This window comes from Littorina saxatilis, linkage group LG16 (genome assembly GCF_037325665.1).
Source record: "Littorina saxatilis isolate snail1 linkage group LG16, US_GU_Lsax_2.0, whole genome shotgun sequence".
NCBI lineage: Eukaryota > Metazoa > Mollusca > Gastropoda > Littorinimorpha > Littorinidae > Littorina > Littorina saxatilis.
Genome location: NC_090260.1, coordinates 39,540,838 through 39,558,052, shown reverse-complemented (window position 1 = coordinate 39,558,052; position 17,215 = coordinate 39,540,838). Strand labels below are relative to the sequence as shown.

The 17,215-nt window shown below is 42.6% G+C and overlaps 1 protein-coding gene and 1 long non-coding RNA gene across 2 annotated transcripts in view; one reads left to right on the top strand and one right to left on the bottom strand.

Annotated features, from left to right (window-relative positions):
* The window catches only part of LOC138951045 (uncharacterized), a 511,167-nt gene that overhangs the window by 130,901 nt on the left and 363,051 nt on the right, over positions 1-17,215 (top strand). The window lies entirely within an intron of this gene.
* On the bottom strand, positions 12,228-13,702 carry LOC138951038 (uncharacterized). The gene is made up of 2 exons (XR_011450951.1): positions 13,432-13,702; positions 12,228-12,798 (listed from the first exon to the last, which is right to left on the bottom strand). It is a non-coding gene; the product is annotated as an uncharacterized lncRNA (long non-coding RNA).

Here is a 17,215-nt window from a genome sequence, read left to right as displayed (position 1 = left end):
AAATTGATTCGACCTTTTCACTTTGACAGTAAGAACAACTTACGGGTGCAAGGGAAGCTTTGTGGACAGCGCAGTGGACAGCGTAGTGACATTCTAAAAATAATAGTAACTTACAACTGAACGGGAAAGCCACACGAAGGAAGGGAGATAAACGCCAAACACTGGAGAAGATAAGGAAGAGTTACTTATAATGGTGAAATGAACACAAAAACGAACATGACTTCAGCGCTGCGCGCTGAGAGCACGTGTTGAAATATCTCATCGATGATATTGTGTCCGGGGTGTAGCTGAATACGGTGTCCAAATTTGAAAAAGATCCACCGAGAACTTTGGCGTTGTGATGTGGTGTAGCGGCTATGGTGTGTCGGTATGGGGGCCCGGGTAAGCTGAGGTGGAACCAAAATAGCTGAGGTGGAACCAAAATCGGTTCCGCGCTGCGCGCTGAGAGCACGTGTTGAAATATCTCATCGATGAGGTTGTTACCGGGGTCTCTCTGAATAAGCCCACCAAATTTGAAGCAGATCCATCGAGAACCTTGGCCGCGCATCGCGCACAGACACACAGACAGACAGACAGACAGACACTAGTCGTATATATATATTCCATGTTTCTCTCTCTCGATCAAATGATGGAAAATTCAGTCCTTTTATGGTCTGATCACTGCAGATTTTAATGGCTAGGAGTTCAAGGCCAAGGACGAAGGCCATCGGAGAAAAATTACACCCCTGACGGATCCCGGTTAATACGTTGAATTCCTCGGAAATCCAACCCACGTAATTATTACAACTTGTGGTATTATTCATAATACTTTTACCCAATTTAAAACATTTCCACCAAAACCAAATTTTTTTAAATTAATGCCCAAATCATATATTCCTTTGATATTGAATCAAAAGCTGGCTTATTATTACAATTCATAAAATCTGTTACATCATCAATTAATCGAATAATATCATTCGCTTTTCTACCTTTAATGAAACCAACCTGGTTGTGTGCGCCTTCATGAGGAAGCAGGTACTCAAATAATGTTCAAAGGAAATCACAGGACCACAAGCAATAACGCGCAATATACTGGTTTTATTTGTTTATACCATAAGCGAAAACTAGAATTGCGTTAGAAGATTATTGCGATATAATTGCGTTACAAGAATCTAATAATTGCGTTATAAGATAATTGCGGTAAAAAACTAGACAGAAAGAAAAAGTAAAATAACAAATCATTAGACATTATGCAAATATATCAAGCTCATAACAAACACAAAAGGCAAAAATAACAAACAAACACAAGAAAGTTACAATACAAAACACTTGTTGACTTATTCTTCAACACCATAAGAGGGTTGCGTTCCTTACCATTAAACCAATACACTACACACTAAGAATTCTCATCAAACTTAGCACAAATAAACATTTCCAATCCAAGTTGGTTACCTTACAATGTTGACTTATAAGGCCAAGAATACAAGAGCAACCTGTCATACCAAAAGTCGCTAAAAGACAACGTTCCTTTGTGAACAAAGTTACAACAAAGATATATTTCCTCATCCAATTTCCCCCATAGCGTCCCACTGAATAAGCTCACTAACAAACGATCAACACTGAATGCATGCGCCTTTGCCTATCAACCTTCAACGTACGGCTCGGAATTATGTCAGTGAAAACATCTCACTTAAAACTTCGTTGTGCACTGAAAACACAAGTTATCTTCATAAACTTCAGCGACCTTCTAGCGTCTACATATTATTGCTGTAGGGTTAGTCAACAAAGAATACTAATACAAACACACAATAACAAAACACAAAAAACTTAGACACTAAACATTCAGACATCTAGCTCACGTGATGAAAAACAACTTACAAAGTTATTCACAAAATGGCGACGAGAAAAATACAGTACAAGCAAGTTACAACAAAATTACCGTATGCGCAGTGTGGTTTGACCAGCGTACCAAAACGTTGCTTCACACGAAGACGACACAAACTATTCACCAGCAAAACATCTTCAAAGCGGTGTCCATTTTACATTCGCTGTTTCTTCACATAATCACAAAAAAAAGGTTCACTGATAAACGTTAACTTAGAAAAATAACATGATGACCTCAAACACTTCCAACGAAACCCTCAGATCAACTGAAGATAACGGGTAAAGCTGCACTATATATAGAACAAAAAATCTAATATGGAACAGTCCATCTTTCGGGCCTTGGTCATTACGTTGACCAACCAAAAACATTCATACAACAAGAGGCGAAGCCATCAAGGCTCACGTAAGAAATCGACAAACAGTAACACAAACTCAATCACTCCGTCACACATACACACACACACACACACACGCACATACACACACACACACACACACACACACACAGTGGGACACACACACACAGAAAGAGCATATCTATAGGTGAAACTGTGCAAGAAAGCGAGACACTAGATCTAGATCTGTCTGTCTGCATGCAGCCTACTTACAGGGACACGACTGCCAACAGAGTCTCGGCCCGCTCAAAATAATAATGACCGAGACTTTCAGTACTTCCTTCGCGTGACGTCTAACCCTCTTACGTCATAATGTGACGTCAATGTAATGTGACGTCTTCAAATGTTAGAGTTTCTACCACAGACATACACACGCACAAACACACGCACACACACACACACACACACACACACGCACAGACAGACAAAGTTACGATCGCATAGGCTCCACTTACGTGAGCCAAAAACGTTTGGGCCTATGTTCCCATTACAGCCAATCCTTGAATGATGACGCGAGTAGCGCGTGCTCATGCAAATTAAATGGTACAATCCATTCTGCAAGAGGGATAAAAGAAAACCTAACATTTACTACTGGAAACACGTGATCTGAGTCACACGCATACCTGTAGTTTACAACGCACTCACAAAAACAGGTAACAAAACAGGCGCCATGAAAAGACACGCTTTTTCTCCCTCTAAACCATCGAGGGGCTTGACCAAAACGGTATGAACAAAAACAGGTGAATGCATGCCAGATCGGCGTGCACACTGGTCCTCTGATATAATACTAGAAACAACCGACCCAAGGCGATGTGCCAGACATTTTGCAAATATTTTGTAATCAGTATAAGTGAGAGAAATGGGTCTCCAATTATTTAAATTATCTCGTGATAGATACTTTCCTTTGTGAATTAAGGATTGTCTTTTTGTTGTTGTTAAATAATTATATTGCCAAAAATTATGACATTTCACGATAATTGGTCGAGTTTCAATACAATAAAACCTGTGCGCTCAAAGGAAATGTCGCTTGTTTTTATCAAAACTAATTTTCAATGATTATTCGTGCAAACCATCACACAAACATGCGTGCCTCTGTGAGTATGCGTGTGACTGCTTTCATAGTTCAGGATAGATTACAAGTTAGCTGTGTTAGGGTAAAAGCGTTTTGAAAATTTACCCCCCCCCACACACACACACACCACACCCCCTACCTGTCCTATTTCCTCAGCATCTATGTTGCATTGCACCACACTTTGAAGTAATCCCACACTTTGAAGTAAATTACTTCAAAGTGTGGGGATGTGCCCCACACTTTGAAGTAAACCCATTTTTTCCTTCAAAGTGTGGGGGGATCTTCCCACACTTTGAAGTAAACTCAGTTTTTACTTCAAAGTGTGGGGGGATCTTCCCACACTTTGAAGTAACTTACTTCAAAGCGTGGGACTTTTGCATCGCCTGTTTGAGCCTGATGATTTTGTCCCAAAAAATGGCAGTCTTTTGGATGAGTGAACAGAAAAAGTGAGCGAGCCAAGAAACACAGCGATGTTTATTATCAGGCTTTAAGCAATGTCCCATTGTTGAGTGTGACGAAAACTCGTGGTGACGATTTTAAAACATGTTGGGTCATGCGGAGACTATCTGGGAACAATTGGGCTAATTCGGCACGATTTTACAAGCATGGGCTCACTGTAAAAAGCCCCCCCTACGACATTTCTCCACAAAATGTCCCCACTGTCACAATTTCCCGCCAAATGTCCGCAACTGCGATAATTTCCCGCCAAATATTCCAACTGCGACAACTCCCCGCCAGATGTCCCAGCTACGATAATTCCCACCAAAATGTCCCCACTACCACATTTCCCCGTAGTAAGGGCATTTCAAGGGAGAATTGTCGCAGTGGGGACATTTGGTGGGGAATTGTCGTAGTGTTGAACATTTGGCAGGGAATTACTGCAGTTGCGGGCAATTGGCGACGAATTGTCGTAGTGGGGCCGTTTGGAGGGGAATTGTCGTAGTGTGGACATTTGGCGGGGAATTGTCGTAGTGTGGACATTTGGCGGGGAATTACCGCATTTGTGGACATTTGGCGACGAATTGTTGTAGTTGGGGGGGGGGGGGGGGGGGGGAGGATTGTCGCAGTTGGGACATTTCCAGGGAGGATTGTCGCAGTGGGGACATTTGGCGGGGTATTGTCGCAGTGGGGGACACTTCGTGGAGAATTGTCGCAGTGGGGATGTTTGGCGAGTAATTGTCGAAGGGGGAGACATTTGGCGGGGAATTGTCGTAGTGGGGCCATTTGGCGACTAATTGTCGTAGTGGGGCCGTTTGGCGACGAACTGTCGTAGTGGGGACATTTGGCGGGTAATTGTCGCAGCGGAGGACACTTGGTGGGGAGTTGTTGCAGTGGGGATATTTTGCGGGGAATTGTCGTAGTGGGGACATTTGGCGAGGAATTGTCGTACTGGGAACATTTGAAGACGAATTGTCGTAGTGGGGACGTTGGGCGGGGAATTGTCGCAGTGGAGGCAATTTGGCGGGGAATTGTCGTAGTGGGAGATACTTGGTGTGAAATTGTCGTAGTGGGGACGTTGGGCGGGGAATTGTCGTAGTGGGCACATTTGGCGGGGAAATGTCGCAGTGGGAGACACTTGGTGTGAAATTGTCGTAGTGGGGACATTTTGGCGGGGAATTGTCGCAGTGGGAGACACTTGGTGGGGAATTGTCGCAGTGGGGGACATTTGGCGGGTAGTTGTCGTAGTAGGGGCATTTGGCGGGGAACTGTCGTGGTGGGGACATTTTCCAGGGCGAGTGGCAACATTTCGTGGGAAATTGTCGCAGTTGGTATATTTGGAGAGGAATTATCGCAGATGCAGACATTTGGCGGGCAATTGCGACTGTGGGGACATTTGGTGGGGAGTTGTCGTTGTGGGGACATGTTCCAGGGGCCCATGCTTGATAAATCGTGCCGAATGAGCCCGAGTGTTCTCAGATAGTCTCCGCGTGACCCCACATGTTCTAAAATCGTCACCACGTGTTTTCGTCACACTCAACAATAGGTCATTGCTTTGGGTTGATAATAAAGATCACTGTGTTTCTTGGCTCGCTCACTTTTTCTGTTCACTCATCCAAAAGACTTTGCCAATTTTTTTGACAAAATCATCAGGCTCAAACAGGCGATGCAAAAGTCCCACGCTTTGAAGTAAGTTACTTCAAAGTGTGGGAAGATCCCCCCACACTTGAAGTAAAAACTGAGTTTACTTCAAAGTGTGGGAAGATCCCCCCACACTTTGAAGGAAAAAATGGGTTTACTTCAAAGTGTGGGGCACATCCCCACACTTTGAAGTAATTTACTTCAAAGTGTGGGATTACTTCAAAGTGTGGTGCAACAATCTATGAACCATTCCGTTCCCTCAGATCATCACCAGAAAAAAATCCTCCGCATCACAAAGATCAGGAAGAAAACATTAGTGTTTCACTTTAGATATCAGATACCGACTTTATGGAATGCGCTTCAGAATCATATTCGCAAAGAGAAAAAGAGAGAGAGAGAGAGAGAGAGAGAGAGAGAGAGAAAGAGAGAGAGAGAACGAGAAAGCCAGAGAGAGAGAGAGAGAGAGAGAGAGAGAGAGAGAGAGAGAGAGAGAGAGAGAGAGAGAGAGAGAGAGAACGAACGAACGAACGAACTTTATTACTCAAGGATGGAGATTTTAGGCTCACGCCTAGTCTTACAATCTGTCCCTGCTAAACTAAGACATAAAAATAAAGACAATAAAAGGACAATTGTCAATCGCAATCATACAGTATTACTAATTACAACATTACCTATACGAATACATAATGCATGATAGAACATTGACATGTACATGTATGTCAATATAATACAAAGGAAAAGAAAAGTCGACTCGCACACACACGCGCGCCGCATGCCTGCAATCACGTTCGCACTCAATACAACACACACACTCACATACACACACACGTACCTAAAGTGTGGATGGTTACCTAAGAGGCGGCACTGGGTGTAGTGCCTTTCTAGTGCACTTGCACTACAACAGCACTGGGTGCAGTACTCGCTCCGGCATCGAAGAATTTTGCACTAAAAAATGCACAAAATTTGACCTATTTCGTCGCCTATAGAGGACGGAAAGAATGTCATTTTGAACATTGTTATGACATTCTTTTCGTCAAAAAAGTCAATTTAACGGTGTTAAATGAAGCGACCATCCACACAATTTAGTCTACTTGCCAAAAAGAGTACCTGGAAATGTCTGTTCCTGTAAACTTTTATGACGGAAATGTAATCTATAGGGTACGGAGAGTCAAATTAGCTTGGTTGCCTAAAGATGCACTTTGGGAAATTCTCAGAATCCAAGATGGCCGCCCAACGGTCATCTTGAAGATGGTCAATATATAACTTTTGATCCAGATGGGCTAAAGAGTCGTGTAATACCTCAATATAGGGGTTTTTGATGTCAGCGAGTTCATTTCTGAGGTTGGTTTGTCAATCCTGTCAACAGAATCCAAGATGGCCGCCAAGATGGCCGTCAAAATATCTAAAAACACATTTCTCGCCATATCTGGGTTTCTAAAGCAGCTAGATTCATGATCTTAGTGCTGATCATGTTTCCAAAGGCTGGGAAGCCGTTCTGATATCACCCAGATGCAAGATGGCTGCCAAGATGGCAGGTAAACGTCATTCACGCTCAAATTAATGTCACACAAAAATAAGAAAAACGCCATATTGTTTGTCTTTTGTCTGAAAGAACATGTTAGCATCCAGTTAAAGAGGCAACTTTCAGGACCTCAATCAAGCTGCAGGTGGGAAAGTCCATGTCCTAAAGCAGCTTAGCTGGCACGCCACGACCGAAATAGAAACCTACTGCTCTTGCGTTACAGCAAACAAACGATTTAAACTTTGAAACCATATCTCCTTCTTCATTGTCAGCTTCTTTCTCGTCTTACTGGTCGTCTTCAACAAACTCCTCCTCTTCCTCCTCCTACTCCTACTCCTCCTCTTCCTCCTCCTCGTCCTCCTCCTCCACTACAGGCTCATGCTTCGTGTAAGGACTGCAGCAGGCATCTCCTCCCTCGCAATAACAGTATTCAGTGCACGTAAGTCTCCCATGGCCCACTGTGGCAACCGCACTTCTTCTCGCTGCACGCTTTCCCCTCGGCGCTGCAACTACAGCTCACGACATCTAAGAGCTGCTGCGGTGCTATCGGCGCATTAGACAGCGCCAGATTCATCGACATCCCATCCGAAGCAGCGGATATCATGAGCCTCGGCTGGTGGATCTTTCTGGTCTGCTGCCTTCCACAACATCATCTGCAGATGTGCTCGGATAGCATGCAGCCTCAGGTTGCAATCTGTTGGTCGTAGCCTCTTCAGAGTTGGTGGTTTCTTCCTGCTCATATACAGTTTGGATCTTGCACCATTGAGGGACCTGGCCTTCTTCTGACTGTACAGCGCGAGGAAGAATGAGTCGGCAGTGGCTTGAGTTGGTCATGACTGACGTCTGGCTCCCCAAGGACATCTTGCAGGCCTGGGATGTCGCTGTTTGCAAGCACCTTGAGCGCCGACTTCTTGCCCTTGTAACAGGGGTACGACACGGTGTCGCAGCCCGATAAGGCGTGCATGCCGAGTAGCTGACCACACTTGTCCCCCAATTTGTCCACTGTTGCGCGAATGTCAAGCATCGTGCCGTCCCACTTCTCCATCTGGATGCTCTTCTGTATCCTCTTCCTCCATGCCCAGTACACGAGAAGGACGAACACATCAGTGTCGTCACACAGCACCCTGATCGTCTCCGCCCTGCCTGCTGCAGCCTTCAGTATGTAGCTGCACAGCGTGATATCCGCCTCCTCATGAGTGACAAGACAATCGAAACTGCTGACAAGCTCCACGTTGTTCTGCAGAGGATATCCACAGAGGATGTTGCTGAGGAGGCGTTTGTTGTTGGCGTTCTTCATGATAGCTTCTCTGTGTGGGAGGGGGGTTGTGGGTGTCAGACGGAAGTCCTTTGATCCTTCCCCTGCCCTCCTCATCCTCTCGTGGTCCTTCGCAGTTGGCTGATTCTCATGGTACCTGTCAAACAACACCAGTTTCTGTGCTGCTGGAGGATAGCGGCTCAGTCGAGCGCCGAAACTCGCGACAAAATCTCCTGCTGTCCCCGCAACAGGCCACACAACATGGTACAGGAGCTGGCTGGCGTCGACCAGCACCACGTCTGGTGCAGGTGCGTTGTTTACCGGCACACCAAGACACTTGACGAGCACAGCCTTGTCTCCTTTCCTCAAACACCCGAACTCGTCGATGAGAGATGGAGGTACGGGACTGAGTTCGTACTTGAAGATGTCTGTCGCCTTCACACCACGTTGTTGTCCAATGATCTGAAGCCGTACGAATAATGTTTCAATGTCAAAGATGGCCTTGTCTTCACAACCACTACATTTTTCATCTCCTGCATGGTCTTCACTTTCCTCTCGATCGGGCCATGGAATGTGCCGTGAAGCGAAGCGGCGAACTGCTCACTTTGAGTGCTGCCGATCTTCAGTGCATCTTGGACATTTACTTTTGCTGGCGCGATCTGCCCGTTGACGATGTTGTACAGGTCAGTGGAATCAACAATGAGAGGGTGCGAGTGCTTCTGCAGTTCCTCTGCAATCTTCGTCCGGTCTGCTGCGTCCATCGCTCGTCTTCTTTTACCTTCCTCTTTGTGCTTGCTCTCCTTCTGTCCATCCCCACCATCGAGACCCATCGGCTTTTCTGAAAGTTGCCTCTTTTAACTGGATGCTAACATGTTCTTTCAGACAAAAGACAAACAATATGGCGTTTTCCTTATTTTTGTGTGACATTAATTTGAGCGTGAATGACGTTTACCTGCCATCTTGGCAGCCATCTTGCATCTGGGTGATATCAGAACAGCTTTCCAGCCTTTGGAAACATGGTCAGCACTAAGATCATGAATCTAGCTGCTTTAGAAACCCAGATATGGCGAGAAATGTGTTTTTAGATATTTTGACGGCCATCTTGGCGGCCATCTTGGATTCTGTTGACAGGATTGACAAACCAACCTCAGAAATGAACTCGCTGACATCAAAAACCCCTATATTGAGGTATTACACGACTCTTTAGCCCATCTGGATCAAAAGTTATATATTGACCATCTTCAAGATGACCGTTGGGCGGCCATCTTGGATTCTGAGAATTTCCCAAAGTGCATCTTTAGGCAACCAAGCTAATTTGACTCTCCGTACCCTGTAGATTACATTTCCGTCATAAAAGTTTACAGGAACAGACATTTCCAGGTTTCATACATGACATAGAAGGCTGGCTGGTAGACTAATTAGGTTGCCATCCAGAGTTTAGGTTGCCATCCACGTGTGGATGGTTGCCTTATGGTGATTTAGGCAACCAAACCTGTGGAAACGGGGGTACACACACACACACACACACACACACACACACAGTATACACAGTTGGTGGGTTGGGATTGCGGGGGCACAAAGGACACTAAGTGTTTGTAGTGCAAGTAAAAAAAAACTACGGGACAGATCTTTATGAAACTTTGCACACAAGAGTTGTCTGACCCCCACCCCTGCACCCGGATTCAAACACTTGGGTCAGTGCTCTACCAACTGATCTGCTGGGCTCACAACTAATAATAATAATAATAATAATAATAATAATAATAATAATAATAATAATAATAATAATAATAATTGTCAGTAAGTACTGGTGTCACATGACTGATGTGAACCAGTTGATTGGCTAATGGCGATGCGCTAAAACTGTTAGCGCACTCTTGGAGTGCGCTAACTTTTCCACAGAGCGTATTCTTACGCCCTTTACCTAAGCAAGACTGTGCTCTCATCCTCAGAATGAGCGCTTCTGCTGGAAACACGCTTCTTCGGGTTTACCGCTAGGTGGCGCACGAGAATCAGGCCTGTGCTCCAGCGGCGCGCCCGCAATTTCGCTTCGCTGCGGAAGGGTAACACAGTCGTGTCACCGGGACACAGCGGCAGATATAATATTTTGCGCAGTATTGGCGTTAACCGCTAATTACCGGTATTTTACCGGTTGAAACGAGAAAATACCGGAACAAAATTGGCTGCCGGTATGACCGACGAGGTTGATTTTTAGAACTACTGGGTTTTTTTTCGCTGGTTAAAAAATAAAATCAGTACTCTGAGTTGGACTCTTACTGGTTCCAACGACCTGCCTACAGTTTTTTTCTGGTACCGGTTTGAAAAAATACTAGCGCCATCACTGTTTTGCGGAAGAATGCCGAACAAGTGTTGTGTAGTGAACTGCAACAAAGCAAAGGGATTTAAGTTTTCCAAAGATGTTGAGAGGAGAAAGCGATGGATGGTTAGCAGGCCACAGTCATATTGTCTGTGTGCTTTGCGCTTTGCAACTTCAGGAACAACGTCGTGTCTAAACATGCATAATGTTTGTTCTTGTTCTTTTAGTCAAATCCAAAGCTATTTTGTTTTATGCAGGCATGCTCACACTGAGGTAGACGTGTCCTAACTTGATATGAATGCGTACTTTTCTTTCTACAAGTACTGCATAATACTACAGTCATTTGTGTTTTCTTGAGAAAATCATAAACTTTTTTTTCACATCTGTTTCTAAAGGCATCTGGGATAGTGGTATTCACCTGAACATCATAGGGCACAAATAAGCCCTGTTGCACTTTTTTGTTCACTGGTTATATGAATGCAGCTGTGGATCAATGTATTAGTGATACTAATGGGTAAATTCCAAAATTCATTATCCGATTTGAGTAAAGACCAGTGATGGCGCTAGTATTTTTTCAAACCGGTACCAGAAAAAAACGGTAGGCAGGTCGTTGGAACCAGTAAGAGTCCAACTCAGAGTACTGATTTTATTTTTTAACCAGCGAAAAAAAACCCGGTAGTTCTAAAAATCAACCTCGTCGGTCATACCGGCAGCCAATTTTGTTCCGGTATTTTCTCGTTTCAACCGGTAAAATACCGGTAATTAGCGGTTAACGCCAATACTGAAAGACATGAGCAGAGGTTATTTAGTATATGTGTGAGTGTGCTATAATATATGTGTGACTGTTCACAGTTCAGTGTACACTGAACTGTGAACAGTCACACATATATTATAGCGTGTGCTCATCTATGCAGGTGTGAGCCATTGTGACTGACCAAATATCTGCTGCTAGCTGGAACTGTTTAGTTTGTGGTCACCACCACAGAGCCATAGTACCTGGAATGTCTGTGTTCAGTCAGTATGTGATATGGCAGGCTTAAATCTGTTTGCCAAGATATATTTCATATACTGAGTGTTGTATAATGGTGCACATCACTGTTGTTCACTTTTTGTGCTGGTCTGTGTGTTTTGTTTAACTGTTGGTTATTACTGTACTAGTGATTAATCAACTGAAACTTTACACTTACATTTGTCTGTGTGTACAGTTTATTTTATGCATTGATTTTGTGAGCAGTGAATACTGAGTCTTGTGCGTGTGCTTATTTAGTTTTTTTATATGCATCAGTGAGTGAGAGTTAAGCCTACTCTATGAATCAGTACATCTTCAGTGCTCATTCTTGCAAGATTACAAGGAGATATTAGCTATACAGTAGTTCATGCAATGCTCAAATTAAGATCAAAGTGATTCTTCACAGATTAATATATTCTGCCAAATAGCACTACACAGTCTTAGCAATCTGATTCTGAATTCATAAACTCAAATTTTTTTTAAACAATTGCAAAATGATTGACAATGTGTTATGCATCCTCCTGATATTTCATATACAGCTAATGGATAAAGTTGAATTGACCGATCAAGTTCAGATAATAATTTTATCTTTTGCTGCAAACTGCAAAAAATATTATATTATCAGAAGTCTGCCCAAACACAAAATGCCATCCATGCATTGCACAATTCTTCGTTCATTTATCACTCTCATCACACACAGACATTCACCAATTCGTTCAGGCATATATATGACACTTTATTCATCACACAGTGACACAAGTAAACCATGAACAACTGAAACTAACCTGACCTGCAACAACTCTTAAATTTAAAGAATGGGGGTTAAAAATCAAGAGTCTGCGAAACCCGGCAAATGCAGTTGGCAGCCCAGAGATCCCTAAGTACCTCTCCCAAAGATGGTACTTTTCGGCTATATTTACAGTTTCAAGCTGTTTGGACAACTTCTTTGAATGTGTGATTGTATAGTGTTTTTTGGGGGAAACTGAAAGGTAGCCTCGTCAGGGGACAACTATTTAAATCCATATCCTTATCATTTTGTTTCTCGATTGAGAATAATCATTTATAGATGACTATTACTCATTTCCCTTGTTGGGGTGTACTTGTATGTACTGGTGGTTGATTATCCAAATATCCTCTCAGTGATTGAGGCTTATGTGAGGCTCAGTGATTGTAAATTTCTCTGTTCCTTTAACGGGTTTATCCGGTATTTTTATGTGTACTAATGGTACAGGTAGATGTGGGGAGTGATGTAGTTGTTTGTTCAGCCCATCCCATAGAACTCCAACCTGAAATCACACAATAGGTATGAAATTAATGTGTGCATATTTAAATGTTCATATGTAAACTCTACAAGCAGTAGAGCTAATAAATATAAACTAAATATAGCTGAATATTCAAAATATTGTCTTCTGTTATTTATGTTCTGTGACAGTCCAACCCCCCAATAAAAAAAACAATTTCTCAATGCATCACTGGGCCATGACAATGACTCAATGACTATAACTAAGTAATTAAGTTGCTAAGTCTGATTTTCACAATTTTAATTCTAATTATGATTTTTTTGTGTAGCAACGTGTCTGTATCTGCATTACATTTTAATTTAAACTAAGTCTTATCACACAGTGGAGGGAACATGACAGCTGATCGGTGGGAAGTGGAGTGGGAGAATATTTCACGAACGTCTCAAAACATGCCTACTCAGTCAGCACAAGAGTCAAGAGTGCCACTATCATAGTAATCTGGGCTAAATTTTAAACAAGAACCTTTAATTTTTTCCGCAGTAATTTTCTCCAAACTAAGCCCAAAATAAAGGCTACAAAACCGTGCCGACGTCAGTCTCAGTCAGTTTCGGCGATCACAAACTGACACACACTTGACAGAAATCACTGAACTTCAGTCTGAAGCAACTTTGAACTCACCTTTCAACCAAATCTGCTTTCCGACCCGAAGTTCGTGCATCCCGCTGTCGCAGTTCAGCTTTCAACTCGGACAAAGTCCAGGTACCATACGGCCTCGACATGTTTTGATGCGAAAAAAGTAAGAAGTGTCGAACTGAGCGTGGAGTGAACGAGTCCAAAGCGAAAGCGTAGATAGCGGACAGGCGGAAGTAAAAGCGAGTCCTGGTATTCGCGCGCCCCCAGCGGCGAAGTACCGAAGAGTTATCCTTCTTTGCCTAGCAGAAGCGCTCATTAATTACTGACATGTAGCTTATATTCTCCACAATACCAAATGACCATAAATTCCCTGCTTCTCAATTAAAGCAGAAGTGGTTTTTTTCTGACAGATTGCATGTGCCTGTGCCACAGTGCGGCTGCCACTGATCTGAAAATAGAAGCCGCTGTGTTTCATCTAATTCTCGCCGACTTGCATAGATTCTTCTCATCGTGTTAGTGGCATGTAGCTTATCATCCACATTACCAAATGATGAGTTAATATAAAATTCCAACCCGCTAGCAGAAAACACAAGTGTTATTCCGATAACCTACCAGCTAGACCAGTTTGGAAGACTGACTCGATCGACTCTGTCATACGTAGCCGCACTGCCACTGACTACACTGAAATACGACTGCATCAGTTCAGTAAATGAATGGTTTCCGAATTATTATTTCAAGGCAAGAACAATCGTAATCGAAAACGTGTAGGGTTCAGAACGTTCTTACCATTATAAAACTTATTACCAGCGTGCCTCGTGCGTGCAGACTCAGTCAGTGCAGACTGGATGCAGTGGTTTGATTGCCCTAGCAGACGACATAAACCCCGCTCAGCAAATTAACATGTTGGGCAAATGTGAACGAAAAAACGATGGGGATATAATACGTGTAGGGTTCAGAGCATTCTTACCGTTCATATTTAGTATCAGACTCCCCGATGAGTGAAGATACAACACGAGAAATATGCCACATTTGTTTTGAAAATGTGCGAACCGTCGAGTCCCGCGGCTTCGAGTCAATTCAAGGGGAGTCACTCCGCACAGTCAATCCGTCGAAGCTCGACTGGAGGTTTCGAATCGCAAATAATGAAGAGCACAGCCCTTTCTCCGAGTTCAAATGAGGTCTCTCTGAAAGATCATCACTGTTCAGATTAACGCTACACTGGAATTTACCAACAGAAATTAAAATGCGTGTGACGAAAGCACGACACACTTGAGACACCCCACACAAAAGTAGATCTTTACTGTACACGACCTGACCACACAGTTATGCCTATTCAAATGCGCTTTGCAAAATGTGCGTTTGGAATCTTCTTTTTTCTATGGCGGTACTGACAATATCGTTATTGAAACAATCCCAGTGCACTAAGGGATTTATAGAGCAAATCTCGAAAATAATTATTGAACTCAGCGCTATGCGCTTCGTTCAATAATGAATTTTCTCGATTTGCTCTATAAATCCCTTAGTGCACTGGGATGTCTCAATAACTTAAATAATAATAATAATAATAATAATAATAATAATAATAATAATAATAATAATAATAATAATAATAAATGAGCATTTATATAGCGCAACATCATAACTTTACAATTATGCTCTTTGCGCTTGACACATTTAAAATTAAAACACAGTTATACAAGCATTTACATCTACATTCATAGTCAACAACGCTTAATTAAAAGCATACACCATCAAACATACATTACAAAAGATTCTTCCACTAACTAAGTAATAAAAACATGAATAAAATAGGTAGTGAAAAACAAGGAAATACCAGCTGAATACCCTTAATCAAACAGAACATGTTATCAACAATACTGAAAACAGTCCTAGATGTTTATATACATTATCACTAAAACAACAAATACACTACATGTAGCCTACTGATGGACTGAGAAAACAAAATCAGGGGTTGTATTTCTTGAAGAGGTGCGTTGTGCTCGTTTGAATGCTTGGGGTGACTGAGAGTGGCGGATGTGAAAGGGGAGAGAATTCCATTGTGTGGGTGCACAGAAAGTAAAAGTGAGTTGTCCGTATGTTTTGGTTTTGGTGTGTGGAATGGTAAGGATGCGACAGTCAGAAGAGGCACGGAGTTGTCTTGCTGGAGAATAGACGGTGTGGAGTTCAGAGAAGAAAGCAGGAGACGAGCCAGAAAAGTAGTTAAAGCAGAGGGTGGACAGTTTGTAGTCAATGCGGGCTTGAATAGGTAACCAGTGCAGTGTGTGAAGAAGTGGTGCTGCGTGATCTCGTTTTCGTGCTTTGAGAATGAGGCGTGCTGCCGAGTTTTGGACTTTTTGTAGTTTATGCAGGAAGTACAGATGACAGCCAGAGAGAAGAAAGTTGCAGTAGTCGAGTTTAGAAAGAACAAAGGCACAGACAAGAGTGTTAGTTGTTTGAGAGGAGAGTGTATGGCGAATGGTGCTGATCTTACGAAGCTCAAAATAAGCTGCTCTACAGACTAAAGATATATGTTTGTTAAGGGTCATGTCTGACAGTCAGATGAAAGGGTGAATCCAAGGTTTCTAGCTGATGGTGAGAAAAGAATGTCGGTGTTGCCTATTTGAACAGAAACAGGTTGGGGAGAGGGAAATGTAGTGTTCTTCTTTTTGTTACATTTAGTCAAGTTTTGACTAAATGTTTTAACATAGAGGGGGAATCGAAACGAGGGTCGTGGTGTATGTGTGTGTGTGTGTCTGTCTGTCTGTGCGTGTGTGTGTGTAGAGCGATTCAGACCAAACTACTGGACCGATCTTTATGAAATTTGACATGAGAGTTCCTGGGTATAATATCCCCATACGTTTTTTTCATTTTTTTGATAAATGTCTTTGATGACGTCATATCCGGCTTTTCGTGAAAGTTGAGGCGGCACTGTCACGCTCTCATTTTTCAACCAAATTGGTTGAAATTTTGGTCAAGTAGTCTTCGACAAAGCCCGGACTTCGGTATTGCATTTCAGCTTGGTGGCTCAAAAATTAATTTATGACTTTGGTCATTAAAAATCTAAAAATTGTAAAAAAAAAATAAAAATTTATAAAACGATCCAAATTTACGTTCATCTTATTCTCCATCATTTGCTGATTCCAAAAACATATAAATATGTTATATTTGGATTAAAATCAAGCTCTGAAAATTAAATATATAAAAATTATTATCAAAATTAAATTTTCGAAATCAATTTAAAAACACTTTCATCTTATTCCTTGTCGGTTCCTGATTCCAAAAACATATAGATATGATATGTTTGAATTAAAAACACTCTCAGAAAGTTAAAACAAAGAGAGGTACAGAAAAGCCTGCAATCCTTCTTCGCGCAACTACTACCCCGCTCTTCTTGTCAATTTCACTGTCTTTGCCGTGAGCGGTGGACTGACGATGCTACGAGTATACGGTCTTGCTGCGTTGCATTGCGTTCAGTTTCATTCTGTGAGTTCGACAGCTACTTGACTAAATGTTGTATTTTCGCCTTACGCGACTTGTTTCTTCATTTTTGTCAGCCAAGATAATTATGGGGTTGGGGTTGGGGCGGGAAACCTTTTTAAGTAAGAAAAAAGGAAACACTTTATTTTAAAGGGTATTGTATACAGTGAACTTAGCTGTGTTCAAATTTGGTTCTGATTTTAGATGACATTTTTGTGTTATAACGTATTTACCACTAAATGAACAGTCTCGTTTTCTTCGCGTCCTCGATGTACACTCTTGACAGGGGCGGAGCAGTTAAGCCCGAGGAGAGGGGGGGGGGGGGGGGTTACAACCTGGGGTCCAGGGGTCG